A 27,321-nucleotide genomic window follows, 5' to 3' on the forward strand; every position below is an offset into this window, starting at 1 on the left:
TTTTCGCCATCTTTCAAATCTAGGTCAATATGGGACTGAAAGTTTGAGTAAAATCTGAAATGAGTTTTTGAGAGCGATGAAGGCAGTTAGTCATTTGAATCCTCATGTGCTGACTGGTGTGAGAACGGCTCTTTGTTCGCGCGAGCAGAGGCCGAGGGGAGAGGGAATGCTAAGTGGGCCCCCTTTGCCTAGTCAACCTTCAGTGTGCTTCATTTATCTTCATCTTGTTAGAGTAAATTAATTAACAATCTAGCTGTTACACACTTTCTCCTTTCATTACATCAAATAATGGCAGAGATGGAGGAGGAGGTCCTCTCCTCTGGGATTAGCCTACAACTGCTGGAGACATCTTTCTCTCTTACACTTTTCCGCACTCTAGTCTGTTTATCCCTCCTTCGCTCTTTCTGTAACCCACCCTTATGCCAAACTTCAGATGTCAATTCTCTGATGTGATCAAAGAAAAAAGTCACTATGCATTAGTGAAAATTAACAATTAGCTTCTTTTAAAAATTCAACTCCGAATACAGAGCCTTAAAATAAAATTTAAAATACAATTTAAATCCTCATAATAAAATATCTGATCAGCATCTGACTGAATTCATTCAGAATTTCAAGATGACTATACTATATGCATTTAAATATGGATTGGTTGGGAAAGTCTCATTCTGACTATTGGTACAGTACACACATTATTACAACCTAGAGCTCATTCCTAGAAAGCAATTTTCTGTTTTCAGATTTCATGCTATAACAAAAAAAGACATTGTGACTAATTTCTTATCACCCTCACACATCACTTTCTAATGAGACAGGAAGTGCACTAAGACCATGCATTTATTACATTCATGCATTTTATGCATTTATTCCAGTTTTATGTTTTATGATGATCTCTATTTCACCACATGGGTAAAGGTTTGAACATCTTAAAGGATTATTGAGGAAGTGTCTGAACTCTCTCAAACTACTGCACTGTGTTTCCCCTCTAGTCTTGTCCTATGCTATTTAGATATCTTCCTGCAACAGGTGGCCAAAGTCAAACACAATTCTCCATACTGTACACTACAGGATGAAGACAGGAACATAAAAGCATTGAGCTGACAATAATCCAGCATGCTCTACCAGATGCTGCTGCCAACGGCAATGTAAGTGGGTCACATGTCTGCCAACAAATTCATCAGCTTCAAGAATGCCTGAATGACAACGGAAAACTATTACAATAAAATAATTTGAAGTTTCTTCACAGATTATCTAACTGGAGTAAATCAATAAAGCATGGATGCTTTTTGCCACAGACTGTCCTAAGAGCATGTGATCACTCACAAACACACCAGAAACTTGTCTCGGGTCAAGTCTGGCAGCCGTTTCATGTGAATATGCGAAGACACATAGATAGTCTATTCTTCTCCTTCAAGTTAATTTAGTGTAAATCATTCTTAGTTAGCTTTAAATGACTATAGTGAAAAAACTACTGTTAAAATAGTCACTCATTTTTTTTCATATTAGTTCAAAGTGCATTTACTAATGTTAACAATATACAACTTGTGATTTTAATAATGCATTAGTAAATGCTGAAATGAAGGTTAATAAATGGTGTAGAAATGTTAACGAATGTAGTTAACTAATATTAACTAATGAACCTTATTGTAAAGTGTTACTAAAAATATTGGTGTAGGTGTATTTTCTATTAAACAAATTTTATTCGCTAATAAATTTCACACAAAAAATTCAAAGAAAAGACAAGTAAAACATTGAATATAAAATATATTGGACTATGCAGCGTATACAATAATAGGGGCACATGAACAGGCATTCACAATCTTTTTACTGTACACTTAAAAATAAAGGTTCCATAAGGATATGCCATAGAAGAACGATTTTTGGTTCCCCAAAGAACCTTTCAGTGAACAGTTCCTAAAATAACCATTTTGAAGAACATTTAAAAAAATCTAAAGAACCTGTTTTGCATTTGAAAGGTTCATAATGTTGCATTTGGATGTTCAGGGTTATTCATAGAACCACTGATGCCAATAAAGAATTTTTAAGAGTGTATGTGTGAATTTTACAGGGGAAAAGAAATCTGAAAATTTAAACAAATATCTATTAAAATAAATGTATAGCTACTAAAGACTGAAAATCAAAAATCATTAATTACTAAATTCATTAGCTTTAGCAAAGTTTGGCTGACAGCAGCTTTGAAAGGCAGATGTTGCTGCTGCTGTTTTTAATGAGAGATCACTAATTAGGGTTGCTAGCAATTCAAGTGTGGGGAAGGTGCTTTGCACAGAGAGAGAACAGCCAATGGCTAACACACTCGCTGTTATTTACTTCCTCTGCGCAGTGACACACAGACACACAGCACAAACTCTTAATTAGAATCACAGGAAGGGGATGGGGTAATGGCTTCTTACTCGTTTTGACTGCAGTTATAACACAAACACACAGAACAGGAAATGGTGAGAATCACAAATTAAGCGCCGCCCCATTTGCGACCTGACCGATCAGCGAGCTGGGGCAGAGGAGAAGGTGACAGACATGTGCATGCAGCATGGGGAGTGAAACCTGTCTATCACTCGCTGACTGACAAGGGCTGGGATGGGTGTCACAGGGTGTATGAAAAGGGGGAGGGATGCTTTAGGTCTGATTATCTTTAGGAAGGGAGTTGCACTTTTGAGTTAAAACTTGCACACAGACACACAAACACAGACGGAGACAACACATCATCCCACAGGTTGGCTAATGCTAGGTGGTGTGAAATCGGAGTTGTGAAAGGACAGATGAATTCAGCCCGCCGGACCCCCTGTGGCAACGACAGAGAAACTAAAGCAACTAACCTCAGTAAAAAGCTGCTACGCAGAAAGCCCTCCATGTTCAGCATTTGGGTTCTGTAGCAGGAGAAATACACAGAGAGCCATTGTAACTGAGCGAACACAAGTTAGCATGGCAACTTTAAAACAGTAACAGAGGGGAGAAAACAGACAAAACCACCAACACATCCTCGACCGTCCCTGAAACATTTTTATCTTCCAAACCAAACGCAAGAACAAAGATGTAACACTCCCCACAGCTCCACTAATAGCTTTTCATCCGTCTTTTCGGAGAAACAGACATTTGTCATTAGCGTACATGGTTTTCCAGTCCCATTTTTGATGATATGTTATCGTATGACAGTGGTTCCTGGGCGCTGCTCCTCCCAAAGCAGCGTGTGGTGGTCCAGCTGTGGACCATGTGTGGCGGGGCCGCGGAGGCTTCTAGGAGCTGGACCACAGGGGCCCACACGGGGCCAACTCTGAGCCAATGCTGGGCAGCGCACCCACGGGGAGGCGGGAAGATGTGGTCATGATATCACCACGTGCAGAGGCTGCTCTAAAAGTCTAATGCCGCAAATTTGGGAGCACATGTTTGGAAATTGTCTCCGAAGGGTTTCCATTAGTCTCAGGTTTTGGTTTTTACAAGACATACATACATATATGACTTATAAAGATCAAGTGCCTGCTTGTACAGTTAAATAAATTGTTATGCAAAAGACAATGTAAAGAACGCAATGAAATCTAAAACAATTTTATCAATGTCAGAAGCTTAATAATTAAATGTCATGCATATAAACATAAATATATGGAAATATGGCATATTTATTTAATTATTGCTTTAGTTAAAAAAATATTTTACTAGTTTAAGCTAAATGTATATATATATTTTTTTATTTATTTAAAGCTACATTTAAAGCTGGACCACAAAACCAGTCATAATATATATATATATATTTTTTTTTTTTTTGGAGAATAAATAAGTCCTAAAAAATAACTAAATACTGTAATGGAATATGATCTTTACTTAATATCCTAATGATTTTTGGCAAAAAAAATCTATTTTTGGCTATTGCTACAAATACACTTGTGCTACTTAAGACTGGTTTTGTGGTTCATGGTCACATTTATAATTTAGATATAATCGACATAATTAATTGAAATTAATATAATTGCATATGGCCTAAGACAGAAAAATATCAAAAAATGAAATAAAAATTTAAAATTTAAATATTAATATTAAACATGAATACAGTTATTTTAATATATCAATATGTTAGTATATAATTATATATAATTATTTATTACTGATATAATTAATTGTAGTTAATAAAATAATAAAATCCACCACAAATAAAAATATGTAAGTAAAACACACACATATACATATACATTGCATGGGTCAAAATTATTGATTTTTCTTTTATACCAAAAATCATTGGGATATTAAGTAAAGATTATGTTCCATAAACATTTTTTGTAAATTGTCTACTATAAATATATCACATTTAATCAATGGAAAGCTTATTTATTCAGCTTTCAGATAATGCATAAATCTCAATTTCGGAAAAATTTACACTTACAAAGTGTTTTTGTGGTCCAGGGTCACATATATGAATATACACACATTTTTTTGGTAACACTTTACAATAAGGTTCATTAGTTAACATTAGTTAACTACATTCGTTAACATGAACTAAGAATGAGCAATACTTCTACAGCATTTATTAATCTTAGTTAATGTTAATTTCAGCATTCACTAATGCTAATGCATTATTAAAATCACAAGTTGTGTTTGTTAACATTAGTTAATGCACTGTGAACTAATGTGAACTAACAATGAATGACTATTTTTATTAACTAACATTAACAAAGACGAATAAATAGTGTAATAAATATATTGTTCATAGTTTGTTCATGTGACAAATGACACCTTATTGTAAAATGTAACACATATTGTATATTATACGACTATATATTCTAAAGCCCTGTCTACTTAGTTGGCTGTGGTTGTGTTGCACCAATGGCACCCAGTGAAGCTCTACAATATAAGTTTCAAATCTGCATCAAGTCTCTTAATTTTGGTCCCTTCAGGAAATACAACCAGAGATGATGCATTTCCAGAGCTGTTTAAAAAAAAAAATGCAATACTGCAGAACGGGAATTCATCAAGTACTGAAAGTAATTAGCGATTTCTCTCATGCTCTAACACCCCACTCCCTCACTCACATCATCATCATCATCATAAATAAGAGACACATCAGAGTCAAAAGACATCCAGTCTTCTGCCTCCTAAATGCTTTCGCTTTCAGTGACATGGGTGTAATTTGCCCCATGCTTTTCCCTTGCCTGCATGCTCTCTCTCTCTTTTTCTCGGTGGCAAGTTGTGCTGCTGTGGACGGGTAGACACAAAGCCACTGAGAGAATGGAAAGAGTGAGATCAGAGAACCCCAAGGACACTGCGCCTTTCAGGCCGGCCAGCACTTAGCGGGCCAGAGGACCCGTAAGACCCGTCGAGACTTTTCTCACAGTCAGGTGTCTGGGGGTGTTTGGGGGATGGGAAAGGAGTGTTTTTTCGGCCATGGGCGCTGTGCTCACATAATACCCAAGTGCTGCCACAGCAGTGACAACGCGAGAAAACAACAGTAAAAACGCAACAGAGGCAATCAAGCGTGTCTCCTCACCATTCCGAGGGAGTGTTAAAAAACACACACACACACACTCTTGCACACCCTGCTCTCACACACACTCTCTCTCTCCAACTCTTGCTTTTGTTAGGGGGGCAGCTAGAAGACTGCAAAAACACACGCATACTGACAGCGTCTGCACTGCACTTATTCTGCTTAAAATATGCAAAATAAAACAGAGTAAGGAATATGAAACTATCTAGACTAGTTAGAACAACACACTATAAATGTCAAGTGAGATCTCTGGCACAATACAGAATAACTTGCCACTATGGTCCAGACCTAAGGCACTTTGAATGGGACATTAAGGCTTTTCTATTTAGTTTAAATTCCATTCACTTCATGGGTGAATCGCATGCAAATTTGTCCAGGGCTCATTCTGTCTCAAAAAGAAAAGAAAAAAGAAAAGTAAGTTTTATTATTATTAATGCTGGGCAAAAGATTAATCGTGATTAATCGCATCCAAAATAAAAGTTTACACAATATGTAATGTGTGTGTGTGTGTACTGTGTATATATAAATACACGCACATGCATGGATATATTTAAGAAAATATGTTTATATTTAAAAAATATTTATATATAATATCAACTGTATGAATAAAAATATATACTTGGAAATATTTTCAAAATATATACTGTATGTGCGTGTATTTATATATACATAATAAATATACACAGAACACACACATATATTGTGTAAACTAATTTTTTTTTAATGCGATTAATCGTGATTAATCTTTTGCCTGGCATTAATTATTGTAATTTTTTTAGATTGTTCTGTAATTATCAATACTGATTCTCTGAATGTTTTTTTTTTGTATTTATGTGTTTACTGTATGTATAAAGTGCTTAAATATCAAGAAAATAATGCCACAATGGTTATACAAGAGGCTTCATTTTTTTAAGCAAAATGAAAATTAGTTTATAATGAAAAAGAGAAAAATTATTATTGCAATTATTCACATTATTAAATGTATTAATAATAATAATTATTATTATTGTTGTTGAACTTAATGGATATTAATTACACTTGGTGGGTTAAAAATAAATAAATAAATACCGCGCTGGGTTGTATTGACCCAGCGGTTAGGTTAAATGTTTAAACATTTCTATACAGCTGGCTTAAAATGATCCCAAAATAGGTTGTAAATTAAAAATCAGACACACAATTACTAATTAGGCATTAGAAATAATCAAAAGGTGAACATTTATTAATAAACTGTTAATAAGCAAATGTTTATTATTAACCCAACTGCTGGGTCAACACAACTCATTCGCTGGGTTTGTCTGTTGTGCAAAACCAGGTTTCATGAAAATCAATTTCTGGAACACTCTGTCCAGTAACACTGAGTTCTGTCTTATATAAACTGTGAGACATTATCCCTGAAACAGTAGCATTCAAGTGATTAGTTTCTCTGTGTCCCCCTCAATTTTCGTACCCTCTGGCTGCTGCGTTACCTCAGCCTTCTCCTGAAGCTGAAAAAAAAAAAATAGCTCACTGTAGAAATTGAGACAACTAGGATCCCTGTATGTGAGGATTTAGCTGTGGTTTACAGGCCGAGACGAGGAAAAAGTGACTGAGCCACACAGTATTGTCTCAGCATATCGAAAAGAAATAAATAAACAGAGTAAAGCGAGGCTTAAATTTAGAACAGACCATGTTTCAAGGGCAACGGATTGTTGAATGAAAAACAGCGAAGATCAACATCAGCGTTAAAAGTTGAGCTCCGTGCGCCTTTTTCTCCGAAGAGTCAAAGACCTGCCAAGAACCGCTTCTGCCCAAGCCGAAGTCTCCCACCATCTGCAACAAATGTGCTCTATTAAAACAGTACCATATGGACAACAAGCCCTCGCTATTAACACGGCTTCTGTACGGCCCCCCTCGCTAACGCAGTGCACATTTCAAACTTTCAGTCAAATTGACTGGCTGAATAAATGTAGTGCTATAGAGAGTGGGTGGGCTCGCGCACGGAGATGGAGATCCCAGCGATTCCGTGACTAAATTTATCCTACATGCTACCACAGAACTGATCTATAGATGTTCTCCAGACAGCAGGAGGGGAACCGAGAGCCAGACAAATTCATTCAGGTCAGGAAAAACATCTTCATTCACAAGAAACGGCCACAAACCAGATTAACGGCTAAAAGTCTCGAGGTTACAAAACTGAAGTACCCGAAACGAATCATTTATTCCATGAAGAAGATGACCACGACTTCCTCCAGCATGTCAAGATGGCACTGATTAAACCCCGAGGGCGTGGGATGTGTTAATGCGACGCCGTGGCGCTGCACTGGCGACGCCCCTCCTCGGCGAATCAGAGCGAGGCAGACTCAACGCGACCACACCCACAGACTATAAAGCTCTTCTATTCTTCAGCGCACATGACGTCACAATTTGGAGGTCTTCTTTTGTAACGCACACACCAAATCAATTAGGCCTTTGTGGATTTAACCCGACCCGAAGGTTCACTCAATTTCTGTTTGTTTATTTTTCCCGTCACAAGGCCTTAAACACCGTTCATAATTAGAGTCGGGAAAAAGCGCGATATTTTTCCTCAGAATTCCGCTTGTTGACAGGTATTAGAGGACAGGACATGACGCAAAACACACTTTGTGTTTTTACTCGTTCAATCAAGTGCTTCTGGACTGCTAACACAGTAACACTAATCAGAAGCTACAGTGACGTGACTGTGCTCTGGCAAAAGGGGTAAAATTAAATGACATGTGCCAATAATAACGGCCCACGGAGTGTGATCTCTACACCTGAGTGCTCAGTAAAAGCACATTGTGTTGGGGTGAACTGCAATAGAGAAGGTTTAGTCTTTTGTATCAATCACACGTAATTATTTAGCCCAGACCAACAACAAAAGACAATTTGTTTTAAATTAATTAATTAACAATCATATATTAATAATAATAATATGTGACCTGTGCTGGCAGAATTAGTCGGAATGCACACAGTCTAATTTTGAGCTACAGGCAAAACAAGTGAAAAATGTCATTTCTGTTTGAATTTGAGGTTTTCTCAAAAACGAGTTCATTAACCCCACTTCTAGTGATCCCAATGCTCCAAATAATAATGAAACATTTAGAATGATCTTTATTTGTACGTTTTCTGAGAGGAGTACTGTTTTCTCTGCTCACTTCTGGATGACTGCTGCTGCTTCTCACCACAAGTTGTAAGCCTATCGCAAAGTGCAGCATGTCAGCTATGTGAATATTCATATCGAATTCTCGATGACATGAGTCCAAACCAGTGAAATATGATTTTCAAACCCATGCTGATGAAAACTAAACGATTGCACTGAGTGACATTTGCAAAGTGTGTGCATAAAATGCGCCGCTCGGAGTGTGCAATCTCCACATAAAGTACATTATTGCGAAATATGTCTTGGCGAGATTCACACAAACATAATCTGTTATGTCTGACATTATATTAGATCCATGCATTACAGTAGGTCTTAATATAGACCTGTCTCAATGTTAACCAAACATTAAAAGAAAAGACAGAATCACTCTGCTCTTGATTAAACTACTTTTATTTATTTGCATCTTTGTTCTTATATTTTTAATAACAAAGATAAAGTAAAAATAGCTATATTGTGATTAATAATATAGTATTTATTACTAAGAAATGAATTGGAAAAAATATGCAGTGCTGCTTGGTGATTTTGCTTTGGAATGTTCAGAAAACCTTAACTTTTCTCAAAATCAACGCTGACTCTATTGTCTTCAAGCTCAGTTATTTTTTTCAGATTCCATCACATCATATGCAACCCTGGACCACAAACCAGTCATAGTCAGTTTTTTGAAAGTGAGATGTATACATCATCTAAAATCGAAATAAATAATCTTTCCATGGATGTATTGTTACGATAGGAAAATATTAGGCTGAGATACAACTATTTAAAATATCTGGAATCTGAGGGTGCAAAAAATCTAATATTATTTACTTTATTATTTATTAGACAAACATTGGTAATAATAATAATTGTATATATATTATGCATTTTATAAACGCATATATAAATATAATGAAATTATTAGAACAACTACACGTCTTCCTTTCAAAAACAGCTGTATTTCTTTAACTCAGAGCCTTTTCTGTAACTCAGCTGATATATCTAGTGCTAGCAACACCTAAATTGTAAGTTCATTTTCCAGAGGACACAAACAGTTATGTACAGCTGTGTAGATGCATAAATTCACTACAAAGAAGAAGCATAACAAGTTTAGACAAAAAAAAAAAAAGACAAACAGATTCTATAGCAAAGCAAAAACACTATATTTTGAAGTGACTGATGACAGTCTAATTAAATTAGTATTTCATCCCCTCTCATCTGAGCCACGAAAGGTGTGAAAAGGTTTTGACAGTGCTGGGAACGGAAGAAAAAAAATCCCTCTGTCCACAGATCCAAACACGTCTCACGGGTGTCCTCCTGTCACACACATGCACATACCTCCAAACGGCATCACAAAAGAAGACGTGACAGAGAGGGGCTTCCTCCGCCCCCCCACCATAACCCCCCCTTGCTCACCCACCCCGAGGAGTAGTGAATTAATTTGTGCGAAGCAACCCAACATTAGGAAGGTGTGTTGAAAGGTGTCTGCTCATGTTTCAAATTAAACGCACTGCTGGTCAGCATTAGCACCTAGATGCCCGTCGAGGCTGCGCGCCTGCCTCTGACACTTATCCGAGAGAGAGAGAGAGAGAGAAACTGGATTTGCCTGTTCACACTGGAATAATTAGAACATGTCAGGAAGAATTAATTTCCTCATTTTTCAAAAGGATACACAGAAATTACCATGTTATTATATGACAGGGTCCCTGGGAGGATTGTATTAAATTTGATTTCCAGCGCAGCCCACACAACAAATTAAAGTCATAAATAAGATGGAAAGAAGCGGGGCACAGAGCATATGTTTATGGCAATGAGTGAAGCCAGGGGACCAGAAAGAACTATCTTCATTTCATTTTATTTAAATCAGGCCGACACTCTGTGTCTGAATGACAGCGCTTGCTAATGAGGGCTCAGGGTCTCTTTTATATTAGCAAAGAGAAACAGCCACTTAGTGGGTTAGACGCCGTGCACCTTTCCTCTACAACTCAACCGGCTGAGCATCTGCCTCCCCTAATGGACACATTACCGTGTGCTTACAAACTTACAAGCCCTGCGAAAGGTGAGGTCTCTCTTAACTTACATCTGCGCAACAAATCAATTAAGTCTCGGAAGCGGTTCCTCGCCGATTTACACTTCATTTGACGTTTGGGCTAGTTGAAACAGACAGAACAAAGTTAAAACGTAACAATGTTAAACTACTTGCAAGTGCACTGTTCATTCTTTCCATGTGAGATTACGTAAAGACGTGGCATACATAAAATATTAAAACTCAAAAATAACGCTGTGTATGATCCAAGGTGAATTATATTTTCATCTCTCTGACTCACTAAGAGTTTGGTGGGCTTTGCGCTTGTGAATGAAAGCATGTGGGAGAATCTACCCCATTATATGCAGCGGAGAAGCAGAAGCGCTAATTATATTCCTACGAGTCAAGTGGTAATCAGATAGCCTCAGATTCATGGGCATTTTTTATGTGTGCAGATGACCTCAGCAGTGTCTGCCTGTGCAATCTACATGAGCAAAAATAAACAGATTTCTTTAACAAATCACTCCTACAAAATTCTCCTTATTACTGGAAGACATATTCGTGCTTTGGGGATCCACAAACAAGATAAGTCAATGAGATAAACCCAACAATGAAATGCACAATGTCTCTAATAAAGTTTGCTGGGAGTCCAAAACCACAGAACAAGTCGTCTTTTCAGATATGCTTCATGCAGGTGGCTGGCAGATACAAAATAGAAACTATGCCTGTATGTATTCAATATAATTAGCAGCAAATATGTGGAGAGTTTTGAAATGCAGCTAAAAACAGATATAATGCATAGTTTTGAGTTTATCAACTTATAATGAATGTTTGTGGGAAAAAAATACAAGTTTTATCATTATTATTAAGTGTTTTGTCCATAGGTACAAAACAGTTAAATACAAATTTGTGAAAATGTATGTATTTCTTTAAATATGAAATATATAAATGTATATTTATTTTTATCATATATATCATATATGTAAAGTAAGTAATAGTAACACATTACTTTTAAATTTACAAGAAAATACTTTTTCCAAATAAGTAACACCAGTTACTTTTTTCCCCCTTTTATTGATTGAAAGCTCTCCTGTCTCCATGTTGAGAGAAATCGGGAGTAAGGTGTTACTTGATGCATTAATTCATCTCACTCACAAAAAAAAATGATTCAGTATTCAGTAAAAAAACATGAAATGCCACTCAGAATATGATGCAAACCTGCGATAATTAAATATATTAAATACTACAAATGACTTTAAGCATTTAAAGTCCCATTTTATTAACCAGCGTCTTTGCTGCTGACCTTCGATGATCCAATTCCACCATACTAATAAGCAAAAATAACTCAAGATAAACTAACATTTCTTCTTTTTTTTATTGGTGAGAAGTGTTGAACTTTCTTATTCTGCATTCTACTGTACAGACGTGACTTTACTTTTCGTCCAGCCTGAGGCTTTTGGTGTAAGGGCTTTTACAGCTGCCAAAAATATAACTTTATATTAAAAACAAACAAGCAAGCCTAGCCAGATTTTAAAAGTAAATCAAAAGCAATGCAAAAGTATGTAACACATTACTTTCCATAAAAAATAACTATAACTTAATTAGGGTAATAATGTAATGCATTACTTTTAAAAGTAACTTTTCCCAACACTGTTTATTTATATAAATGTTGTTAATGGTTAAATGAACCATGATTATAGTTTTTGTGCAAAAAGATGAATTATTGTCAAAGTTTCCTTCTCATTAAGTGGTTTAAGACTTCTAAATTCCCACCTTTCCTACTGGGAAAAATGTGCTGTAAATCTTTGATAAGGTGTATTAGCTTATTACAATCATGCCGAGGCAGTGGAAAAGAGGGAAAGGGAAACTCTACAGGAGTGGGCATCATTAGAGCCAAGCGCTCCCTTGGGCCCCACAAACTTTAAATAATTTGCAAATCAATTAACTGGCAACTCTCAACATAACAAGGATTTCACACCCCAGGGTCAGGGCACATTATCAGCTCTGGAGGATTCATGGCATTTTGGGAGAAAAGTTCATGCTTGGAATCATTAATTCATTTTACAGGACTTTTAGTTATGCATTACTCTGCCCAGCTGTGGAAGCCAGGAGATTAAAGACATGTTCCTCAGTACATCTATGGCCATATATAGCCAATAAGAGAATGCCTTTTTTACCTTGGTTACTGTCTTTACCTTGAAACGAGGGAAGCCTGCCAAGTTTATATTATGTATAATTCTTCTGAAAATTAGATAAAGCACATCAAGCCATCAAAAGGACGATATATTGAATAAGCCTTGGCAGAGGCCGCTGCCCCAGTCATGACAGCGTGTTGTTGGGATGTTAGGTCACAGTGGGGTGATTGAAGACCACTGAAAATCTCACGCTCTGGATGATCAATGGTTTTCGGATGAAGTCTGTCTGGTCTGCTAGACTATACCAGCTGAATATAACACAAATAAACAGTGTATTGAGAGACCACACCTGTATGCGTGCAGAAAAATAAGCGGCGAGCCAGAATATGATGCTTTTGGCATCACCGAACGAAACCTCATGAGAACTAATAAGAAAACGAACGGATACCGTGCCCTAAATACTTCAGCGAGGACCTTAACCATCGCAGATGTTTGAAGACCTTAGGACTTCCTTTCATGAGAATAATTGAATTTCCAACAATTAAATCTTATTCTAATTTCACACTGATGAAATTTTATGTTCTATTGGGCGGAAAGAAGAGAACGAATATTTTTTTTCCCCCCGACGGGGCTGATGAAATTAAAATGCCGACCCCTATTGAACAGCCTCTCTGACAACAATCAAGAAGAGGGTCAGTGAAGAACCGTAGCTGGAGAGAGACTGTTAATAGATGGGAAAATAACCACCCAAAGGTTATTCATTTTCATTAGGATTCCAAGAGAGCTGTTTGTTTAATTTTTTTTACAGAAAATCATTCCTGGAGACACCGGCCCCACAGAGACATCAACGGAGAGACACGCTAAATGCAAAATGAAGGAAGGCTCCGGCAGCTTTATTAGATGAATGGCTTACTCTGACAAAGAGTGTATTCTGCCTGTTCAAACAGATGCCGTCGCCTCTTCCTCAGGTGTTTCCAAATGACTTCACGCAGGAGTGATTAAACGCCGGGCGCATGCGAGCCACGCGTTCGCCCAAATTACTTACTGCCTCATTTTGTGATTAATTAAACATGCAGATTAAAGTTGCAAAGGAATTTAGATCAATAGGTGTGTTAGGTCTCATAGGTCTGGTAAGCATCAGAGCATTAGAGAAGGAACGTTGGACGGGGTTCATTTCTTCTCTTCCTTATATTTAAACAGCGTGAAAACTGTGAATTGGACTAGACAAAGATGAATTTTTAACACATATTGACAGCTTTACAATAAAGAAAGGTTGGCCTTCACATCAATTGCATTTAAATGCAAAAGCATTTCAAATACGTATTGAAAATTCCTTTCGGATCTAGGGAACCTAACCCTAAATGACTATGCTTTAAATGTCTATTACTAAAAAAAAAAAAATAAAAAAAAAAAAATGAATTCAATAAAGTTTTCAATGCAAAAAAAATAAAATGCTGGCTCTGCCGTAAGCGTAAGCGTAAGCTCACCCACCCACATACACGCGCTCAAGCCGGTCTAAATGCTGACACGACGCCAAACTGATGTACAGTACAAGGCTTATACTGTTACCCTCAGTGCTGGAGCGAGGCCAACATATAGGCCTGATGTTTACTGTTCTAACTCAAGTGGTCCTTTCACCTTCATTCAGCCTAACAATCAGCGTTTCATTCACTAAATAGAGACCTGACCCTGTGACATATCAATGTTAATATCTGTGTTCACAAGACCTAGAACGACAGGCCGCAGCTGCTCTGTAGTGGCCGATCATGTAACTTCATCCCGAATGGTAAGACAAAAAGCACTGCTATTACAAACTGACGTCACAAACACCTACTTTTGCTCAAAGCCTGTCGAGCAGAGGTTAATCTGAGAGTGGTATCATAATTGTTCCCAGAACAATTTTCCAATAATATTTCAGGCCTGCATTTATGACTCTTCCCTCCAGAGTTACAAGCTGGGCAGACAAAAGCTGTAATCACTCCCGGCTCCTTTGTTATTTCTCCATTCAGCTCACCTCGCCGATCTGCCTCTCTTTCCTCTGACAGCCATTCAGAGAGGACTTAACACGCCGGCGACACGCACTACAACCGCAGCTAAAATAAAAAGCACCTAGCCCGGTGTAATAGAGCATATTGATCTGAGCCAAAGACGCTGTTTGACTTGAAATCACGGGGATAAAGCTGCTGCATTACCGTGCGGCCCTGAACTTTGAGCTGGAATATGCCATTCTCAGTGGCCTAATTATGCAGGGCCAACAGTGGGGCTTTCTGCACACTAATATAACTCTGTCCTGCACCTCATATCGAAGTGACATTTGAAAAAAGATTAATATGAACTTAACTTTCAGGAAGCTTGTTTGCTCAACATTACCAGGAGCAACACTTTGCCAGATATGATCTTTATTACTATGCTGGAAAGAGAAAACTCCCATTTAAGACATATTGTGGCAGAAAACTGCAGCCGTATATTGACTGTTTACTAAGACCCTGTCTGTGTTTCTTTAAAAGGGGCTCTTTCTTCATTGCTGTGAATGCGCTTATTGAGGGCAACTGGCAGCCTGAAAGTACCAATAACATACTTGGTATTAGCATAGAGAATAGATTCACTCTATACGCACCGATGGAAGTGTGTGTTTGAATGTGGAGTTAGGTGCTAACAAGCAAATCAGTTTTCAAATGACTACTTTACTCCTTTTAAAAAGACTATAATCTACATAAAGTCATTAATATGTGGTGTTTTATTTTCCAAGCAATTTTAGTTCTAGGAAAGTGACACAGAACAAAACAACACACTCATCATTGTAATCATTTGTTTAAGGCCACCATTTCCTGTGTTGATGAAGCATGTACAGTGGTTTCATGAGTTGAAAATCATAGCAGACAGACATAAAAGGGTAAGACGGCAACAATCACGGGAAAAAAAAAACAATGTTAATGGAGCAGTGATACACAAGTGATGCTGGACAAGATGCATAAAGCAAAATATATTGTTTGTACTTACATAAACAAAGACTTTATCCCCAGCTCCCAAAGATCACTGGTGAGTTGATTTTGAATTCATGAAAATGACCTACAACAGAACAAAAAAAAGAACCTTTCAGTGTAAATTCTTTACTGTCACTTTTGACCAATTGAATGCATCCCTGCTGGTTAAAAATATTCATTCTTTAAAAGAGTCAAAACAAATCAGAAGAACAGAAAATCGTGAGAGAGGATATCAGAGGAGCGAAGTGAGGTGAGAGTGCTGGCAGGCGGTCAGAGTCCCAGCAGATGAAGTTAAATAGTCGTAGCGCCACACAACCTCCAGTTACTCTGCTCTCTCCCTGAGGGACTCAATCCTAGACAATGTTTAGAGTCTACTTCTCTAATACCTCATTAATCTGTCCCTGCACTGTTTGATTCAACTAATAAATGGCTTTCATACAAAGCACTTGTTTTCTCTAATTCCTCTCTCTGCAGAGCACTAATGATTTATTTAGTTACACGCACTGCTAGTTCTAGCAGGTCTTCTGAGGTCCTCCAGAAACGGCGGCACCACCAAGGAAACACAAACAAACAGACGGTGCACCAAAACCACCGACAACACCCAATTTCACTATTATCCGACCATATGGGTAGCCTTACACCTCCCTTGCATGCGACGGAAGACATAGAGGAGGAAAGAGAGAGAGAAAGAGTCCCGCATAATCCTCACGGATGTTCATTTCTCCACATTATTCTGTTTTTCACAACAAGCAAGAATCTCATTACCAGCTGATTTATACAATTAGCCTGCCTCAGCATCACCAATTAAACAAGGACACAGGGGTTTGAGGTCACAGCTAATTGATCCGGGTGCAATTTGCGCCATCTCCGCCAGAACCGAAATTTGCCCTGCCGTACAAGCATTGAAGATCTAAGTCAAACACATAGGCGAAGTAAATGGCTGTGTGGGAGGGTGGGTTAATAGAATAAACTGAGAGATCTTTGCTCTCCAATGGATCTGAATGTGGCAACCTTGAGGCTGAAGGTGACAATGGGAGAAAAGAGGCAGGAGGTCTGACCCTCGTGTGAATGGAAAGCTGTTGTCATCTTAATAGCACCTCTGAGCTGACAGTCTATTCCACGTTCTCAAAGGACCATGCCACAGGCCTGACTGCCTCCCGGTTCACACCGCACGCACACACACACACACACACACACACACACACACACACACACACACAAGCTCACATACATTTCTCAGAGTTAGTGCCAGCTCTCTTTCGTGCCACACAAACCTTTGACGGTGGTGGTAATTCTATAAACGCTTTTCTCTTTGTGAGCCATGCAACATCAGACTAATTCCTGTTGTGCTTTCATAAATACGAGGCTGTTTTAATTGCAGGGGGTCAAAAAATAAAAAGGAATCTGAAATTATAATTTGACGCTAATTGATAAAATTATGAAAGTAACAAGCTTGCGAAAAAGGAAACTTTGCTTTATTTAAGCTAATCATTTGTTTGGATGAAAAAAGCCCTGATGATAATGATATTAGAAATAATTACACCAATGTATGTATAAAAGACTGTGGCAGGCCACTGTAGTGTTAAGCAGAGCTGAATTAAACAGGACTTCACTGCCATTTCTAAATGGGTGATCATGAATTCATTAAAAAGAGTTCCAATCAACACCAGCCTGTTTTTATTAGTCACCCAACAGTTTTATTACTGATTCATTGTGTCCGCAATTACCACTGCGGCTTTCTCACATGTTGAGCTCTGTTTTTTTTCTCTCTCTTGACAATGACTGCAGTGATGAAGTAGCTGTGGTTGTACAAATGGGAGCTGAAATAAAGAGAGATGAAGAAAGGAAGAACTGTTTGAGTAGCCGAGCGTCTTGGCAAACTACTAGACGAAAAGCTAAAGCCCATTAAGCCCCATGAGGACAGACTAGGGGGCACCCAAAAATTAATGATAGGTTTTCCTGTGAAACAACCTTTGGTCATGCGCCGCACTGTGTCGGATAAAGAATTGAGCTGTTTAAATGAAAACAGATTTTATTTTCAAATGTGCTGAATATTTCAGAGAGGTTAAGTGGGGTGCTTAAAGCTTGTGTTGGTGAGGCCAATCCATCGACCATGACAGTGACTCCAGCTAGACCCTCCAACAAACACACTAGCACAAACTGACTCCAAGAGAACGAGCCAATGGATACACACGCATGACATGACGTAAGAGTAACAGATGCTCCAAAAACCCTCCATTCTCCTTTGCTCAATCATTCACGGGCTAATAAAACAAGAGTGAGGATGTTACCTTTGCCTCATACGTCCTTTACATTTTTAGAATCAAAAGAAAAGCCCTTTCAGAAATCCAACAAGCCTTCAAATTCCAGGCATGTGTTCATCTACAGTAGGTTCAGCTGATTTAATCAATCCTCCTCATAACAGTGCTGTGTCTTTGACTGTCATATGACGAGGGTTGGGAATCAGTGCCTAGTGGCTGTGCTCTCTCACGGCAGACGCAGGCAGCTTGTTTTAAATACATTTGCAAAAGTGGGAGAAGTACAGTAGCGTGCTTTACATAATACGCTGTAAATGTGTACCGATAAGAGAGCTTTAAGAGGCTGAACTCTGAGGCAAAGTGGTTCAGATGGGTCAAATGTAGATGAAATCCGTCTGAGCGTGGACATGCTGCACTCTCCTAAGGAGGGAACATTTTCATTTGCATCAACTTTGCCTTAGCTTTCTTCTGATCCAGCAACCTGCGAAAAATAAAATCACTTTAAATGTCCTATTTCTCCTAGTCCAGAACATGTTAAGAGGGGATTTAGGGGAAGTAGTTATTGGGACAAAAGAGGCAATATCCCCCATCAGCAGGACGGTCTCTTACCTGGTGGAGGAAAGGTTATCTCTGTACTAACAGCAGGACCACTGACAGGGTCTAGAGGATAGGAGAAGAGGTGGGGGTGGGTGAAAATAAGGCAGAACAGAGCCGAAAGACGGGCCACTCACACCCAGCAGTGGGCGGAAGAGCAAAAGAGGTAAAGTGGTGTTTTTGTCAGATCCAATATTCCTCCTGACAAAAATCAACTAGTGCGCGCACACAGCTGACAGATCTCCAGGTGTAAAAGCATGGTACCAGATATTAAGTACACATGCAAGGCTTGTGAATTGAGAATATCCTTTCAATTCCAATTCAATTCCTGAATTTGAATCAAATTTGAGCTGAGGCAGCAAACAGGATGCAGAATTGCATTTTAAATTTAAATAAAGTGGTAAAAGCAACTGAAATTCAAAGAAATTCATGTAACTAATTTTAAACTTGAAAAAAGTTACAAAGTTATTTAAATTGTTTTTTTATGGAAGCCTGTTTCCACCACTAAATAAAATAATAATAATAATAATAATAATAATAAAAGGTAATTGAAGTTATCTCACAATTCTGCCTTTTTTCTTAGAATTGTAAGGTATAAACTCGCAATTGTGAGTTGTAAAGTGAGTTTATATCTCGCAATTCTGAGAAATAAAGTCAGAAATGATGCATGATATAAAATTGCTTCGGCGAGAAATGAAGTCAGAATTGTGTGATATAAATTTGCAATTGCGAGTTAAGTCATAATTCTGAGATATAAACTTGCAACCGCAAGAAAAAAAATCTGAATTGCAACATACAAACTCGCAATTATGAGAAAAAAAAGACAGAATTGCGGGTTTATATCTCGCAATCATGACATTATTTCTCATAATTTTGAATTTAAATCCCACAATTCTGACTTTATATTTAGCAATTCTGACTTTCTAACTCGCAATTGTGAGGTTATACCTTACAGTTCTGAGAAAAAATATCAGTATTTGCGAGATGTAAACTCGTAATTGAGATAAAAAAAAAGTCAGAATTGTGCGATAAAAAGTCGCAGTTACCTTTTTTATTTTTTATTCAGTGGCGCTTCATAGTTTTTAAAGAGACAGAGATTTAAATTACACATTTAAACATATAATACTTTTAAATGAATAGTATTAAATTAGTATTGCAGAATAGATGTTGTGTTGAATTTCTTTAAATTATGATTCAGTATTGCCATTGCTCTTCATTTCAATTCAACTTCTTATGGCATGTGGCCAGTTCAATTCAAATTAAAACTCACTAAAAATGAGCCAATTCTTTAATCTGGATTGTCTCAAGTGCACAGATGAGCAATAGTGACCCAATAAGTGGGATTCACGATAGAAAGAGCAACGGATCCAAAAAGACCAACTTTCTTTCACAGGAATAAAATAAGAGACTTCCTATTTCATTGATGTCCTTCTTTGAATGTCCACATGCTTAACTTAAGAGGGCCTGCGCACAGCCGAGGGTGTTTATAAAGCGCGTTTCACGACTTCCATCGTGGATGGGGGAGGTTGTGCTGTTTTTAAATCAAACATCTCCTCTCCTCGGACTTGCAGACAGCACCGCCATCAAGCCAGACTTTCATGTCCGACAGTGGAGATACATTTCATGTGATTTACTCTGCTGTGAAATAACAACAACGAAAGTCCGTATTAGGGGAAGAAAGGGTTGACCGGCGTCCACGGGCCTCAAATCCACCCCGAGAGGAATTCAAGTCCCAGCTGGTAAAATATAGTCTCACCGGTTTTCTGCAAAGCAGACTACACACACTTCAGTACATGATTAGAATGCAATTGCAGCAAAAGCGAGAGAGCAGGTCCTTGTCTTTTTTATCATCGATCTGGCGTCAGTCGATGGAGTTTACTCCCTAGCCATGACACAAAGCACTTTTTTTCTCTCCCTATTTATCCGTCCCTACTATTGAGTAGGGTAATGGAAACAAGTCTGCTTTCCTCTCTCTCTCTCTATCCCAGGTAATATGTTTATTCTCCTGGTCTCATCTTCTGGTTTACGGGCTGCTGGCCGTTCTCTCTCTCTCTCTCTCTCGCTCTCTTATCGCCCATGCTCTCACGGGGCATTTTAGCTGCTGAAATCCTGTTCACCACATACCGGTTTTAGAATCTGTGAAATGAGTGCCGAAGAAGCGTGGCCACAATGTCTGCCTGTGTTGCCAATGGCCTCGAAAATGGGTCCAGGAGCTTTTTGTCCAGGGAATGCATAAATGGAAGTTTTTAACACCTCAAAGAAAGGCAGTGCCTTTGTGTGGCCAGACGAGAGAGAGCCCTGGCTCTCCTGAGGAGGCAGACATGCTGAGTGCTACAGGACAAAGAACCCAGAGCCTGAAGCAGCAGGGGCACACGTACACACTCACACACACCTGCCACGCACGCACACACACACACACTTTTGTGGTATAATACACACACAATGGACATGAGAAACATATACGCGGATAAAGGCATGAGGCCAGGGACGGATTATGGGTTGTGTGGGCCCCTGGGCAAAACGTTTGCGAGGGCCCCCCTCGTAAACATTACTTAATAAATTCAAAGCACTACAATTTCCTTATTCATTTGATACAACTATTATAGCTATACAAATATAAAATAATATCATTTTGTCATATTCGTGATTCCTGAATTTATATATGAAAACTTCGTTTTGAAGTGCATTCATTATGTATGTATAAGAAAATTCGTTAACCTAGCCTATTAGGTTCATTTAATATTCTTGATAATTTTAAGAAGAAGTTAAAAGTTAAGAAAAAATGAATTAGCTTGTAGTCTATATATATTTAGGGCTATAGGCTAATCTTTTTCTTAACTTTTATTACACTGTAGATCGAAATAAAATAATTCTTGATCATATTTAACATCGGAGAATCACAGACATAATTTAGAGCACTTCGAAAACGAAACTATTTAAATCTGTATAAAGGAAAGACAAAATAAATCACAACAAGAACAATCTGTATTTTTCTTGTAATAAAGAACATGTCTTTTGACAAAATTAGCCTACCTAATGCCGAATAATGTTTGACAGTGAACGCATCTCCACCGCATAGCCGCATATAATCGCTGCTGTCAGTCGCAAATATTAAACATGCGGGTCAGGAAGCGGGTCGGGTACAATATTTACTTTTTTTTTTGCGGTCCGAGTTGCGGGCGGGTTAGTTGAAAATGTCGGTCGGGTTCGGGTTGTTTATACATTGACCCGCGCATCACTGCCACCCATGTCATATTTAATAAACCAATAACTTAGATAAACAGCAGGTTTACACGTGGGTTGTCAGAATGTTGTGGAGAAGTGCGCTCATGTAGTTGAGAGGTGGCCGGGCGTTAGCTTGCCAGATGCAAGTTGACATAAATCTGACTATGGTATAAGGTGCAACAAATAGACCCAACAAGAAATATGATGCGGTCAAAATAATATGTGCTGTGAATTTCTTGCCAACTAGAGCCACGGCGGGCAAATGATAAATGAAACATATTGTCCTACCTTAAAACTTCGTAGCTATAGTTAATGTTGCCGTTAGCTGTGTGAACCTTTTGTCTTCTTGCGGCTCATGGAAGTCTTTATCAGTTTAAATTTGCGATTGTAGATCTACTTTTATTACATTACTTTTCGTTCTTTTACTTTATGCCATATAGATTTAGGAGGGCAAGCATACTATAATACAGATTGAAACAAAAAAAAACACGTTGCGCCACGACAAGAAAAACATATCCATGATTTCAACTTGGGAATGCCCACTAGAAACGTCTACCGCACGCCCTATATAATTATTTTATTTTCTTCATTTAAATTGCTTAATTTTCTGTCAAATCCGTGTGCATTTGCCATTACTGACCAATTGGGCTGAAATTAACGATACCTTTGTTTAAAAGCATGGCTTTTCCTCCCTTAGCAACCGTTGGCATGGGTAAACAAAATCAACTAAGCAATATGATCTAGCTTATTTTGCTGATAAAATCGGCAATGTGTTTGGTACAATAACGTGGATTAAAATAGCATTAAAACAATGTATTGTATGCAGAACTTCCTAGAGTAGAATAACACCCTAGAATCTTTGATCCGAATATTAGCAACATTCCATAACCTGTGCGAAGCAGCCATAGACTGTGTGTTGGCAGCAGCCGGTGGGCTGGGCTCTACACTGGCAGCCAGCATGTGTCACGTTCTTAACACCAACTTTCTCAAATTAATTCAAATATTTATTATTTGGAGTGTCATTATTGATGTACATTCACATCAGAAGAGACCAGAGCGACGAAAGTCATTATTTCTCTATGGAGAGTTGGCGAATTGGCCAAACAAAGCAAATTCACTGGCAGCGAAGCGAATTGGGTGACCAGAGCGAAAAAGAGAAGTTAAAAGTCAGTTAACCTTATGTAATGAGTTATGACGCGGTTCGGTGAAAACCAATTCTAATATATAGATTTACCAACGCCCCACGGTAACAGGCTAAATCAAACATTCCAATGAGCGAACAAAGTGAATAAAGCAAATTCAACAACGAAGCTTCTTCAAGGACCTTGGCGATGTGTTCGCTTTGGTCTCTCCTGGTGTGAACGTACAGTGAGAGCCATGTTGGGGCATGGTTAGTGATCACACTACATGTGTACCGTGTCCAGCTGAACCATGCCAGAATCCACCTGTGTACCATATCCCTGTACAGAGTGATCAGGGGTGTAGTGGTAAAATAAGAGGTGGGTGAACTACGAATTCTGTGATCACATTTTGTGCATAAACTATACTATGATGTGCATTTAGATCAATTGAGAAGTGGGTAAACTCTAATTCTGAAATTTCAGAGGTGGGTAAACCGTGTTTACTTGCGTTTAGCCTCCACTACAGCCCTGGGAGTGATTACACTGGTCAAACTCTTACACTGCTACACTGGTCTAGGGGCCACTCAGCGGGCAGGTTAACCGCCTCCATCCCACCATGCTACCACTCCCTAGTCAGAGGGCCTTCTGTAAGGCTGTTAACACGCCCCCCCTCCTCTCCCCCCAGAAGCCAGGGGCCCCATGGTAGGGTCCCTTGTAATCAGATGGCCCTCTAAAGGTACACTACACCCTCCTCCCTAGGGCCTCCTAGTAGGGCCCTCTAAAAGCCCCCAAAGCCCCCATCCTCCCTAGGACCCCCTAGTAGCCAGAAGCCAGGACCATAATAGGAGGGCCTAAGAGGGCCTTCTAAAAGTAGGCTCCCATGCACCCATTTCCCTTTAAAGTTCCTATAGCAGGGCCGGGGGCCCCCTGAAAGCACCGACCCCCCCTCCACCACCACCAGCACCACCACCACAATTCAAGGGCCCTTGGCAGCCAAACGCCCTCCCTATAGGGTCAGGGCAGGGCCCTTGGAGGCAGAGGATCAAAGAATGTAGGCCCTCTAAAATAGACAAACGAAAATACATTGTTGATAAGCGTTGCAAATTGTTTTGGGCTAGGGACCCCAAGGGCCCCTGGGCAGCGGCCCCACTGGCCCGGTCCGTAATCCGTCCCTGCATGAGGCACACACACACACACAGGTCAAGTTTGTGGGATAACACAATAAATGATGGCTGAATGTTTGAACATTCACTGACTCGCTTGAAGCGTTTCAGAGAGAATATCACTGGTTGTACTGTAGGGCTGCACAATTATTCAAATAAATAAGATTCTGACGTGTGAATAGCATCCATTGAAGCATTCCATCAATATCTACTTTTGTTTTGTCAAACTTTTTCTATCATTCAGCTGTTCGTGTGTATCAAAGATGTTTTTTGCTGCATAGATTAATTCAGTGTTAAGCAGCCATTACTATATAAACAGCTGAAAAAATGTGTTTAAATAAAAGATTTGTGATATATTTATTGTATATCATAAAATGCTTTATTGATTATATCAGGACTATTAATGAGAATTAAAATTTGAGCTTGTATTGAACTGCAAAGATCAAATAGTTAAAATAGTTTAAACTTGAAATGTTTTGTTGAATTTAACATTTAATTTTTTTTATTCTAAATTGCATTTAAGGGTTTTTGAGTTCTGTCTATCCAGATTTACTGATTAAACATTTAAGCAGTGTACCCAAGTTTGTTTTGGATGTCCAACCAAATCATATGCAATTCGTTCAAATACATTTGGTGTTTTATTTAAGGTTCTATTGATTAAAATGATAATATTAAGGGAAAATAAAGACAAAAAAATCATGCCGATCAAATCATGTTCATAAAACACACAGAGATGAAAGACGTAATATGACTGATAACTAAAGCCTGAAAACAAGTCAACAAATGTTAGCACATTGATTGATGTGCTTCCTACCATTGGAAAAAATAATTCCCATACAGATTATCCCTTATTGCAATTCATTTGATTTTGTTTTTCAGACAAATATAAAAAGACAGGTCGTGCAGACAATCAGAGTGATATGCTTCGGCTGCCTACAATAAGCATTTAAATGCAAATATGTCTGACGCACAAAGAACCTGCAACTTCTGTCAGTGGCAACATAATCAACCTGCAATTGTCTCCTGACTCTGAGTCATTTCCAGTGACAAGGTCTAAGCAGCAAGCATCTGTATTCAAATTACTGCACTATTTAAGGCCGCAGTCTGTACAGGGATATTTTTCCTACGGTAAGTCGTGCTGAAAGTCAATCATATGGTGAATTAAACCAGAATGGAATCAATCGATCCAGAAAAGATCAGGTTACAGCCAGGCCCGGCGGTTACGTGCAAATTATTTGTGTTGCTCTCGTTCAGACGCAGGAGCGTGTGTACGGCAAAGTCCCATTTTTCAAATATTACATTTGCAATTGAATTGAAACCTTCACGGTTCGAATTCTCTATGAATGAACAGAGACAATTTAAATGAAGAGACATGGTCAAGACCACAGATGAAGAAAAAGCAGTTGTGTGCAGTATTCTTCGTCAGAAGAATAGAAGAAACCTCAGTTAAGTATGCCAGGAGAGGCCTTGGTTCCCCAAGGATGGGTTTTGTGGTATGCAAAATCTGAAAAGTATTTCAGGTCTCGATATGAATGATGGAATAACAAAAAAGAGGTTACGACTCATCGGTACTTGCATTCTTCATGCACAAGTTCACTTTTAATTCTTTTACCAGCAAGCAGGGAGGAGCACATTGTGCTCTAGGGTTTTGACTGGTGGCTTCATAAAAAACCAGAAGCATTCTACCGTGTTTTTCTCAGGCAGAGCAAAGGTAAGAGCAAAAATAAAGAATAAATCAGCTTTGCTTTTCGTTCAATTTACATCTTAAAGTTCAAGAGCATGATCAAATTCCTGCTCTGACTGTATTTGATTCAGTTCAATGGGGGATCTGTGCTATGAAGATAAAATCATTCATTTTGTGTATGCTTTCTCTTTTAAAAGTCTTACAGCAAGAATGCAAGCATAGATGTAAATCTTAACCTCTGAGAAAATAATTTTCACTTTTATTTCTTAACAAATCACTATTAACCACCATTCAAAAACAACTCAAAATCCACAATCACTCAGCATATGCACACAAATCCATTAATTGAAAGAAAAAAAAACGTTGGCTTGAGAACTTTTCTTCGTTCTTAATTTTTCAGAGAGGAAAATGATTTAAAAGATGGACACAAATCTCAGCTGACAGGACTGGGAGTCGCTTAGCTCTCTCCTAAACGCTACAGCTTCTCCGTGGTTCCCTTCTTCCCCCCCTCGGAGAAAACAAATGTAGTGTTTGAGTCACTGATCGGTGGTGTAATTGAGTTTAACACTCTTTTTCTGCTCGAAAAAAAAGAGTCTTTGAAATGAGGAGGTCAAATTACCTCTCCAGTCAGGCAATAAATAAGTCAAACAAGGTAAGGGCTCCTGCCAGCATATTTTAGTGCAGAATTCAATTAGTGAAAAACAAGAGATGCGTGGTTCTTCAGTTAGCTATTAGATGCACGTCCTTTCCCATGATGCTCTCATTCTGCACAAGGCAATCAGACTGGAGTACACCGCTGATGGAGGACAGCTTTAAAAGAAATCCACTCCATCCCAGCGATCGTGGGGGGGCTTGGCCAAATTACAGGTCACATGACCAGTGCAGGCAAGTCAGAGTGTGAAATTATTGTTGCTCTTTCTATGCCCTCTCGCTACAAGCCAGACACCTACAATCTACCAAGCCTAATATTATTAGAAAGCAACGATCCAAATAAAAAGAGCTGAAACTAGCGTTAAACGGATAGTCTAGCCAAAATTAAAATTCTGTCATCAATTATGTGTCGTTTCAAACCTGTATGAGTTTTTTTCTTCTGGGAAAAATAAAATAAGATTTTGTGTTTTGAACTGCATTAGCTTTCCTTGTAAAGAAAAAAAATTAAATAACTGTTGTGTTGTGCAGAAGAAAGTCATGCACGTTTGGAATGACTAGAGTAAAAACCAGTGACTATAAGGTTTAAAAACAGACAGGCATTATGTGTGGCACAGGAGCGCTGTGACGCACGTCAAGTGTGTACTTGAGAGCGGTTGGACAATGTATAGAATTAGAAAGCTAGCTGGGACGCACACAAAAACGCACATACACGAACCCGCACTGCAACACACCCAACTGGCTACAATGTCGCCTTTGTGACATAATGCTCCTTGCACAGTGGATTTTTGGAAAATAATCCAACTTTTCCTATCCTACGTATCCAGCAATAACAACTGACATCACGGTTCCAACCATATGCCCTGTG

General features: G+C 38.6%; 1 protein-coding gene across 1 annotated transcript in view; it reads right to left on the bottom strand.

Annotated features, from left to right (window-relative positions):
- Positions 1 to 27,321, bottom strand: part of sox6 (SRY-box transcription factor 6) — a 159,277-nt gene that overhangs the window by 119,629 nt on the left and 12,327 nt on the right. Inside the window, exon 3 of the mRNA XM_073837149.1 lies at positions 15,777 to 15,845. The gene's annotated coding sequence lies outside the window, so the exon portion shown is untranslated. The remainder of the gene's footprint in view (positions 1 to 15,776; positions 15,846 to 27,321) is intronic.

This window comes from Garra rufa, chromosome 3, assembly GCF_049309525.1.
Source record: "Garra rufa chromosome 3, GarRuf1.0, whole genome shotgun sequence".
NCBI lineage: Eukaryota > Metazoa > Chordata > Actinopteri > Cypriniformes > Cyprinidae > Garra > Garra rufa.